The following is an 11,440-nucleotide window of genomic DNA, read 5'->3' as shown; positions in this document are numbered from 1 at the left end:
TGCTGATGTTGTACTGTTTCCCATTCTACACCGCTCACTCACTATTGCTCTTGCTGTTGGACCTGTTGAGCCATACATCTTGCATCCTAAACCATATGGAACAGGTTTTTGTATGAACAATCATGATTGAGGACATCTGTCTCAACTCCTACATTTGCCTTCAGGGGATCTTTGCATCATTTAATGATATAGCTAACAACATGTTTTTTATCACAAAATTGGCCATACTCAGCTGTATAGGAGATTTTATTGTTTTCATTCCTAAAATATCTGAGGAGAGAGATTGAGGAGCATACATTTTCTCTTACTCTAGCACTCCATTAATCTCTTCTTTGGTTCCTTCTTTTGTTCCCTATTTCAATTAATATTCCTATGTGTCAATGGTGTAATGGGCAAGACATAATGTTCAATATTTTATTTCTACATTTCTATATAAATCGAATGAATTTTTAATTTCTTGTTTAAGCAGTGCTGAGGCTGTGGATTAAATTTAGAACTTTGTACATTGAAGGTTTTTGCTCTACCAGTTAATTACATCAGTTGACCAACTGCAATTTTTAAATGAAATCATCTTTTAGATTTCTTATTTTCAGTTGGTTCCAAAAGCATATTTGTTACTATTTAATGAATGTGATATTAATTCAACTCAGATATTTCAGTATTATTAAATATTAATAAAATTTCATATATTTAAAAATTAAATGTTTGATGACTGATTTTCCCATTATTTTAATATGGGCCACTATCCCTGGTGTGAGATGGTATCTCACTGTTGTCTTGGTTTGGATTTCCCTAATGCTAAATGATGGTGAGCATTTTTTCATGTGCCTGTTGACCATCTGTTGGTCTTCCTCAATGAAGTCCCTGTTCATCTTCTCTCCCCATTTTTTGCTTCGTTTTGTTTCTGATCTTGTGATTACTTTATGTATCCTGGATATCAACTGTTTATCTGTTATGTTGACTGCAAATATTTTCTCCCATTCAGTTAGCAATCTTTTAGTTTTTCCCCATGCTTCTTTTGCCATGCAATGGGAGCAATCTGTGTTGGCAGAGATGTTTTGTAAAAAGGAACTCTCACTTACTGCTTTTGGGAAAGTTGTCTGGTTCAACCCTTCTAGAAAATCACATGGGTAGTTCTCAGTAAACTTAAAATTGATCTACCCTCTGACCCAGCAATTCCACTACAGAATGTCTACCACCAGGAAAGAAAAAGTCATTCAAAAGGATGTACGCACAACAGTGTTCATTGAAACACTCAGTATAGTAGCTAAGATTTGGAGTCAACTTAAATGTCCAACAACAGATCAGTAGATCATGTGGCATATATGCACAATGGAATGATATGTAGCTATAAGGAATGACAGAATCATGCAATTTTCTTCAAGATGGACGGAGCTGGAAGAAGTCATGTTAAATTTGATGATGTATGCCAGAAGAAGAATGACAAACAATGATATCACTTATATGTGGTGTTTAGAGTAGCTGCATGAGGAAATGCAATGGTTTTAAGGGAGAATGCCCAGATAATCCTTGGTCCTAGAGTATAGGGCGGAGAAGGAAAGAAACAGAGTAAAGAAAAAGGAGAGAAGAGAGATGAGAAACAGCAGAAATGTAAGAGGGGAGTGGGTAGGGGACATTGATGCTGTTAAGGAATGATAGAGCTAACTAACCAAATGGTAGAGTCAATAGCACTGAAATCATGAGATTCAAACGTAAAAGTTACAAGATTGCAAATTGGCACTGGGTGGGGGGTGTAGGAGATGGAACCTGGGAACATTGTTGGAAGGAAGTGACACTGGTGGTGGGTTTGAAGATAAAATATTGCATATCAAAAACCCAAATATGAATAACTTTTTTAATCATGGTGCTTCAATAAAAACAAAATCTAGAAAATAAAGTTTTATAACTGAAAGTCTACTAATCCATTCTACTTTATTTTTAATTATTTATATTTTTGTATTGAAATAACATTGATTTTGACATTGTAAGTATATATATAATTTTATATACATAATTTCAGAGGCAAAATATTATCACCCCTAACTACCTATAAAAAAGTCAAAGTTCTTTAGCTATTCAACCCATTCCTTGCATCCTTGGTAACCTTGCGTTTGTGAGATTATGAGTTATCAGTTTATTTTCATTGGACATTATATATCTCATGATCATGATCACAAAATCCTGTTAATCGTCGATTTCTCAAGCGGGCTCAATAACTTCTTAATTTGCCCTTTCCCTGAAATCTTAGAAGTCTCTCTCAACTCGGCCCTCCCAAGGATGTCGCACTGGAGGCTCTTTCAGGGTCAGGGGAATGAGATCCAGCTGGTTACTGGATCTAGCATATGAATACACCATGGGAAGCTTGCAAGGCTGTCCCATGTGGGCAGGAAATTCTCAGAAGCTTGCCAGTTTCTCTCAGAGGGAAGTAGGTTACAAGATATCTTGTAGCTTCTGGGAGCTTACTTTTAATTCTCTGGATGTTAGCTGTTGATGGAATTACACACACCTGGGTTCCTCTGCCGGTACCTTCATGCGTGAGGCCTGTCCGAACGTGTGGAGAGGGGCCTCGAGCATGACTGTAGCTAGGTTCTGGTGGTCTTCGGCCGCTGGGAGCTCTGCTTGGGGCAGGGAGGCAAGCTGGAGCCCATCCCCTCGGAGGGGCCCTGGGGAAGATAGCCAAGCGTGCGGGCAAGAGACTCTCATATATATACATATATATATATATATATGTATATGTATATATATATCCTGGAGAGCCTGAGAGTATCCCACCCGCACGGGCAGAGCCTGGCAAGCTTCCCTTGGCATGTTCAATATGCCAAAAACAGTAACGATAGGTCTCATTCCCCTGACCCTGAAAGAGCCTCCAATATTGGGAAAGAAGAGTAAGGAGAGGCTGATAAAATCTCAGGACTGGGAAGGATAGAGACGTTACTGGTGCCTGCTCTAGTAAATCGACAAACAATGGGATGACAGTGACAGATATATATATTATATATTATACATATATATATATATATATATATATATATATATATATATAGTGCTGGAGGTTGAGGGCAGGTCAATTATGTTCAAAGAAAGCACCTTACCTGCTGTACTATCTGTAGCCCTCTTGCTTTGTTTCATTATATGTCAGACTTATTTTATTTAGTGCTTTGTCTTCTACTATTTTGCATGTTATAATTAAAAGCACAATTTTATTTTTTCTTATACCTGAGTAGTGTTTCATTGCTTTTATATTCTACAGCTCCTTTGCTTATCTGTCATTGGGCACTTGGGTTGTTTCTAGATCTTGGTTGTTATTGTAAATATCACTGAAATAAGCAAAAGTTTTCATGTCTTTTTAGATCAGTACTCTGTGTTATTAGGAGGGACATTTTCAGCTTCCCCCCACCCAGATCCCATCATCCCCAACCTCCAAACCCCAAAACCTCTACCTTCACCCTGTATCTAGTGATCAAAGTGTAGTTGGGAAAGAAAAGAACTGTCCAAGGAAATAAAGATACTTCTTTTCAGATTTTTTTAAGAACTGGGAACAAACTCTATTCATCTTTGTAAGAATAATAAACCATTTATTAATAGCAAAAGCTATTTTCTGGGAATAAATGTGAGGTATTGCATTTTCTGATTTCAAATTATACTATACAGCAATCGTGTTGCTAAGTGAAGAAAGACACTCAGACCAATGGAACAGAAACAATAACTCAAAGATAAACCTTAAGATTTATGGATAACTCTCAAAGATTTATAACAAGGTGAGTGCCTAAAATGAAGCAAGGATAACATATTCAACAAATAGTGTCAAGAAAACCTATAAAACTGGAACTGCGTCTTACACCATCCTCAACATCAATTCAAAGTGGATTGAAGACCTTCATATTGGGCCATAATCCACACAATACATTGAGGAAAACATAGGCAGAATTCTCCAGGATATGGCCCTCAGAAGTATCTCCAAAAATTTGACACTAGTGGCAATGATAAACTAAAAATAAACATACAGGTTTGATAAAATAGAGTGTAAACATATGGGCATACAAGGTAAGCTAGTTAATTTAAATGGTCATTTTACATATTGCCTAATCAAAATAAATAATAGGATGGCTGGGGTGGGAAAAAATAAAAGATGAAAGGGATATTCCAGCAAGGCAGCACCCACTCGATACCCCTTTACCTATGCAGAGACAGCAAGAAATCAGGGACCTCATCAATGAGCACGGGGCTGTGACTGGATATCGCCAAGAGAACAGAGAGACACTTGGTACAGACTTACAGAAGCCCAGTGACAGGGTACAGGGCAGAAAGTCTTAGAAAGGAGACTGATGATAGGATCCTAGCTACAGACTTCAGAATAGGAATCAATTCATTATATAGAAGCCACTCTAGGCACCAGGTCAGGTTATTATACATTGGGTGGGTGCAGAGAGCAGGGACAGGACTTAGGAAGTTGTTTATTTTACCTGAAATCAGAACAAATCACATCAGTGATTTCTCTAAATGGTTTGAGCTCATCTGTAAGTAAAGACTCATAGTGACTCGATGGATCTGTGAACAAAACCCACACTTTTATTGCAAAGAAAAAATGCACTTGAACCCTCACAATAGACACAGACTCATAGTGAGAGGTAAATGAAGGCAAAAAATGACCATACTTCTATCAGAGAAAATTGTAATAAAACTAAAGAAGGTAATTAAGAGATAAAGATGGATATTTTCTACTTGGTATGAGTTCAATGAGTCAAGAGAACTTACCTCTTATTAATATATGTGCAAGGGACGAAGAGATAGCAAAGTTTTTGAAGCACCAGTAAATTAAGAGATAGGAAAATTCTTGTTATATATATAGAATTTTTTATTAGTGAATCACCGTGAAGTACAGTTACAGGCTTATAAACTTTCGTGCTTGCATTTCAATCATACAATGATCGAGTACCCATTCCTCCACCAGTGCCCATTTTCCACCACCAATGGTCCCAGCATCCCTCCCACCACTCTCACCCTGTCCCCTCCACCCCGCCCCGCCTCTGTGGTGAGGCATTCCCTTTTGCTCCCTCTCTCCTTTTGGGTGTTGTGGTTTGAAATTGAAGTATTGAGCAGCCATCATGTTCCGTCTATAGTCTACTTTTGGCACGCATCTTTCAACTAGAATGGGTCCTCCCGAAATCCTTTACTTGGTGTTCCCTTCTCTATCTGAGCTGCCTTTTCCCCCAGCATGTGAGGCCAGTTTCCCAGCCGTGGAGCAGACCTCCTGGTCCTTAAGAGATAGAAAAATTCTTAAGTACACCTGAAGAGCTACATCTACAGCAACATTACAATAGCAGGAGACTTGACCACTCTGCTTTTGTCACTGACCTGTAAACAAGACATAACATTAATAAGGAAATAAGACTAACTGAATTAATGGAAAAACATGGGTTTTTTGGACATGTACAGGATCTTTAATCTCTCAAAAGCTTAATATACATTCTCCAGTGCACATAAAATTATCCAGGATATGTCACATGCGAGGACAAAAATGATAGTTATAAAAATTAGAAATCATATCTATGATTTTAGTACACAATATCACAAAGTTTGAAATTGATAATAAAAAGAAAGCCAGAAGTACTCTGAAATTAAAAATCTAAAAAAAATAATGGGCTACCATGGAGTCAGGAAGATCTAAAAAGTGCCTCAAAATCAATGAGAATAAAGACAATCAGAACTCTGGGAGATAACAAAAGCAGCATATTAAGAAAAAGTTAATATCAATACAGTCCTACATCAGGAAAAAGAAATAGACCAAATAAATAACTTCACCTGAAAGCTCTGAAAACTAGTAAAAGAATAATTAATGTATCTCAAAGTAAGTAGAAGTAAAGAAGTAATTAAAATAGAGCTAAAATGAATGATATATATGTGTATATATGTATATTTTCTAATTCAAAAGGTGAGTGAAACCAGGAGATAATTTTTCAAGAGAATCGGCAAAATTAAAAAAACGATTAATTAGATTTTTTTTTTAATTCATAGACAAGCCCGTGTTCTCTCTGGATTTCTATTTCTTTCCTATCACACTTCTACAAGTAAATTTCTATTAATAAAACTATCTTGCTTCCCTAAAAGAAAGTAATGCAAAACCTTAATTAGACTCACAAGGTAAAAAGGGTGAGGTATTGGGGACAAAGCCCAAATAAATTGGATTACAGACATTAGAGTAGACAGCTCAAAAATTTATAAGTTCACCAACCAGAAAGAGAAAGAGGAAACTAGAAGTGACATAAGGGCAATGTCGGAGGATCTTTGGCATTTTAGGGGTGATGGGGGTCCAGCAGGTTTGTATCTAAAAGCATAAATATTAACAATGTAATAATGTTATCTAAACTACAGTAAAATAAATATAAGTATGGAATCTAATAATGACCTTTAACGTTTTATTTGTTCTTAACAATCTTCCTACGTGGAACTCCCTCCAAAAGAGGCTCAAGTGGTAGGTCACATACCATGCATGTATGAGACACAGAATTAATCCTGGGCCCTAGCACTGCATGACTTTAGCATTACCAGTAGTCCCCTGAGATACAACCGATCTTGGTCATGTGTGGCATCCATGCAAAAAGCAATGAAAAAGAAGTCTTCCCTAAAAGACAGAAAATTTCCACATTAAATGTTTATGTTCTGTTTATGTTCATATAATATCTGAAGAATAAGTCATTTTTGCTGACATCCCCACTTTCCCTAAAAAAAAGTTTCTCTACATTTATTTTTCAGTTGATACAACGTCTGTTTGCACAAGGTGTTTTTCTTTTTGTAGGGTGAAAACCTAGCAGATGAATTCTAATTATCACATAAACTATCAATTTCTATTAAAGATGTTAATAAATCCTCCCATTATAATATGTTTAAATAAAAGCAATGCTTTTATAACAAAATTTCAGCTTGATTTACTAGATAATTTTTGTAATAAGAAAAATCATAGTGCTCCGTCTGTAAGACTTTCACACACTTTTTATCAGTTACTAGAGAAACACTGAATGTTAATGATTTTAAATTGCTGAATTTGTTTACTAGATAAATTATTTCATAGTAAAGATTTCACCCACTTAACCAGAAGTAGTGTTTTCACAGTGCATGGTAATGACAAAGACAGGAAGAGAGGAAGAGAGAAAAGTGACATTAGGTTTATAGTGAAAGGGGAAAAAAATATTTGCCTTTTTCCTATCAATTACCTTTTGCATGTCACCAAAAAATGTATTGCTATTGCAAATATGTTTGTATTTTTTCTCAGATTAAAAACAGGTATCTTCACATGCAGAATGTATGTATTGAATATGTGTGCAGAATTGTTATGGTAAAAATGTACAACCATGATGTGAGCTTCACTTGTTACTATTTGTTTGTGTTTTTTTTTGCTTTTTGGGTCACACCCAGCGATGCTCAGGGGTTACTCCTGGCTTTTCACTCAGGAATTGCTCCTGGCAGTGCTTTGGGGACCATATGGGATGCCAGGGATCGAACCCGGGTCAGCCGCGTGCAAGGCAAACGCTCTACCCGCTGTGCTATAGCTCCAGCCCCTTCACTTGTTACTATTTGTTTGCAGTCAAAAATCTACTGAGTAAATTGATATTAACAATTGAATACTATGCTGATAGTAATACATTATTTTTTATTTAATTTTTATTGTACAATGCTCTTTCTTTTCTTTTCTTTTCTTTTTATTTAATAGGAGGTTGGAATTCAGTTATAGAACCATTCCATAAAATCTGTAATTAAAACTCCATGGCAAAATATTGACTATTTTTAAATGATTATTGCCTGAATATGGTGCAAGGGATGAAGGCATAGTGTAAGAGGGTGTTTCTAAATTTCTTCTAATAACAATAATAAAACGGAAGTCATTTGTGATTTTAGAAGATGGTTAGGGGAAGAGAAACCTGAAACTAAGGAAACAAAAGTTTAGACAAGATAATCCAAACATCAGAGAGAGCATTTGTCATTGTCAGAACTCCAAAGAGTAATAAAGCTTTAATCCATTTCATAGACCCCAGGCCTCATGGTCTAGTAACTCTTATGTCACCAACCTTCTTATGATCTGTATGAAATTACAGTGTGTCACCACTCTGCATCTGCAATCTTAATGTTTCCGTCTTTTGATTGCATGACAAAAAAGCTCTTGAACCAGAGTACCCCACTTCACAGAAATTAGATAGAACCAGCTGCTCACAATTTTGGAGTTTTACAAGGGCTTTTTAAGTTTTAGAATTCCTGTCTGACCTGTATTCATTTTTAGAATAGTTCAGGAAATTTTATTTATTCCTTTAGTACCTTAAAGCATTTTATAGAATTTTGAATAATTGTCCAATTGTTATCTGTAAGTACTATTGTTCTTTGTTTTTGAATTCTCTAAGAGGAAATCTACAAAGTGACCATTTTAAATGATGCTCACTGATTTCAAAACCAAAAAAAAAAATTGTGATGACCTGATTGCTTCATAAAAAATATTCACAATTCTATTAAGATTAACCTCTACAAGAAGTAGATGTCACATTGGTCAGTTGGTTTAAGTTTGTATATTTTTTTAAAGAACTGTTGTGGAGCATTGAAAGTCATTAAGAGCTTTTTTAGTACAAACTACTACAAGTTGAGAAATGTAAGTAATGGGAAAATAAATTTCAAGTTACACATAGCTCTTCAAAATATTTTGTTTCAACTTTTATATTCCCAAGAAACAAAACTTTGTAAATCTTATTGAAACACTATTCTATTATTATACTTAACATTGGTTTTCCTCCCACTATCCAGAAAAAAAATACACAACTCTTTTTAAGATAGAATTGTTGTTTGAATAACTATTAATTTTAAATGCTATGCTTCTTATATATTTTTCTAATACTCTATGCCCATCTTTTATTTTGAACTCTGTATTACTAAAAATTCAGGGTTATTAGGAGGTCTCTGTGAAAACATACTTATATTTTATAGTCATTGTAATGTACTTGTGTTGCCTGTAATAGTCATTTTGCATGCCATTTGCCCTTTAAAATTTTTTTTCTTAAGGAAAAAAAATAATCTATTGTATTATAAGTTTGAGCTATAATTGATTTATTTGAAATGAATGTCTAGTCAAAGTGAATAAGCACAAATAAAAATTATTGAGAAAAATATGTATATTAAATTTTTTATAAAGGATCCTTGATGAGAGAATGGCAAGGGAGTTCCATAAAATGTGCTACTTTCAAAAGAGGAAATTTTGCTCTAAGCTTCAAAAATGTTCTATTACTCCTATTGAAAAATTTATATGTTTACTTCTTTATTAACATTTCTAAAATTGCCAGCAATCAAACAAGTGATTGGTTGAATTCATTCAACTCTATTAAAATTGATTTGATCAGGGGCAGTCTCAGCCCGGGCCAGAGCCCGGGCTCCGGCCAAGTTTCGACCCGGGTGCCCATGCCTCTGCGCAGCCGGTGGATGCGGAACGAGCAGGAACCAGAGACAGCTTTAGGATTTGGGGTTCCAGGAAGTGCTTGCAACCATGTATGGAGACTGTGAACTAAGCTTTTGCTATATGCTGTTCTAGGAAGGGAAATGATTCATTTTCCAACTTAAATCTCCACAGACTTAATTACTAGAATACAGAAATTGTAAACCGCGTGGCCGCTACCACGGCCACGCGACATTTTATCTCTTCATTCTCATCAGTGGAAAACTTATTATCAAATATTTCCTTGTTAATAGAGCTGTATTCTTGGAGGATAAATTCCAACAAAAATAGTGAGTCTGTTTTGAAACTCCAACAACAATAGTGAGTTGTGTGTTGAAATCTGGAATGTAATCAAGGTAATTAGAAAAGGAAATGAAATTATCAGTCACGCATGGGGGGGTGGGAGGTGAGGGGTGGGATGTATACTGGTTTTGTTTTTGCTTTTGTTTTTGTTTTTGTTTTGATTTTGTTTTTATTGGTGGTGGAATATGGGCATTGGTGAAGGGATGGGTGTTTGAGCATTGTATAACTGAGATATAAGCCTGAGAACTTTGTAACTTTCCACTTGGTGATTCAATAAAATAAATTTAAAACAATTGATTTGATCAAAGAACACTTTTAATAAGTACCTGTTTTGTAGAAAATACATTGGAAAATGCTGTTCAATACTACACTGAATCTAAGTAAATATATATATACATATATATATATATATATATCTGTATCTCTCTCTATATATACTGTCACACTGTCATCCCGTTGCTCATCGATTTGTTCGAGCAGGCCCAGTAACATCTCTCATCGAGAGACTTATTGTTACTGTTTTTGGTATATCCAATACGCACGGGTAGCTGGCCGTGCGGGGTCCATACTCTCAGTAGCTTGCCTGGCTCTCTGAGAGGGGTGGAGGAATCGAACACAGGTTGGCCTCGTGAAAGGCAAAAGCCCAACTGCTGTACTATCGCTCCAGCCCCTCTCTCTATATATGTGTGTGTGTATACACACACACACACACACACACACACACACACACACACACACACACACACACATATATATCACTGTATCACTGTCATCCTGTTGTTCATTGATTTGCTTGCCAGATGCCAGTAACGTTGTCTCCATTCATCCCTGTCACATGCTCATATAGGATGATGGCATATTGGAGGCTCCTTCAGGATCAGGAAAATGAGGACCATTGTCATTACTGTTTTTGGCATATGGAATACACCACAGGTAGCTTGACAGGCTCTGCTGTGCCGGCGGGATACTCTCAGTAGCTTGTCGGGCTCTCCGAGAGGGACGGAGGCTTTTGGGGTGACCTTTAGTCACCTTTACAGTTGTTCTCAGTCTATCAAATGTAAGCATACCAACATAAAATGCAATACATTATCTAGCATAAATGCCCCCACCAAACAACTGGATTCAGACTGCCACAGCAGATCTGCACTACAAAAAAAGTTAAACTTTTGGGGCTGGAGCAATAGTACAGTGAGTAAGGCGTTTGCCTTGCATGCAGCTGACCAGGTTCGATTTCCAGCATCCCATATGGTCCTCTGAGCACCGCCAGGGGATATTCCTGAGTGCAGAGCCAGGAGTAACCCCTGTACATTTCCAGGTGTGAACCATAAAACAAACAAACAAAAAAAAGTTAAACTTTTTCAGAAAGAAATGGTAACAAATGAAAAATCTAAATTTTAAAGAATAGAAATGGCAAATATAAAGCTAAAAGACATTCCCCATTTAAAAGTTTCTTTACAAACCATGGGGCTGAAGCGATAGTACAGTGAGTAGCGTGTTTGCCTTGCACACGGCCAAGTTGGGGTTGATTCACAGTATCCCATATGGTCCCCTGAGCACTGCCACGAGTAATTCCTGAGCACAGGGGGAGGAATAAGTCCTGAGCAGCATCGTTGGGTGTGACCCAGAGGCAAATAAATAAACAAATAAATAAATAAAAATTAAACTTGAAAA

The sequence above is a fragment of the Sorex araneus genome, chromosome 2, assembly GCF_027595985.1.
Source record: "Sorex araneus isolate mSorAra2 chromosome 2, mSorAra2.pri, whole genome shotgun sequence".
In the NCBI taxonomy this organism is placed as follows: domain Eukaryota; kingdom Metazoa; phylum Chordata; class Mammalia; order Eulipotyphla; family Soricidae; genus Sorex; species Sorex araneus.
This window is presented reverse-complemented; position numbering follows the sequence as displayed.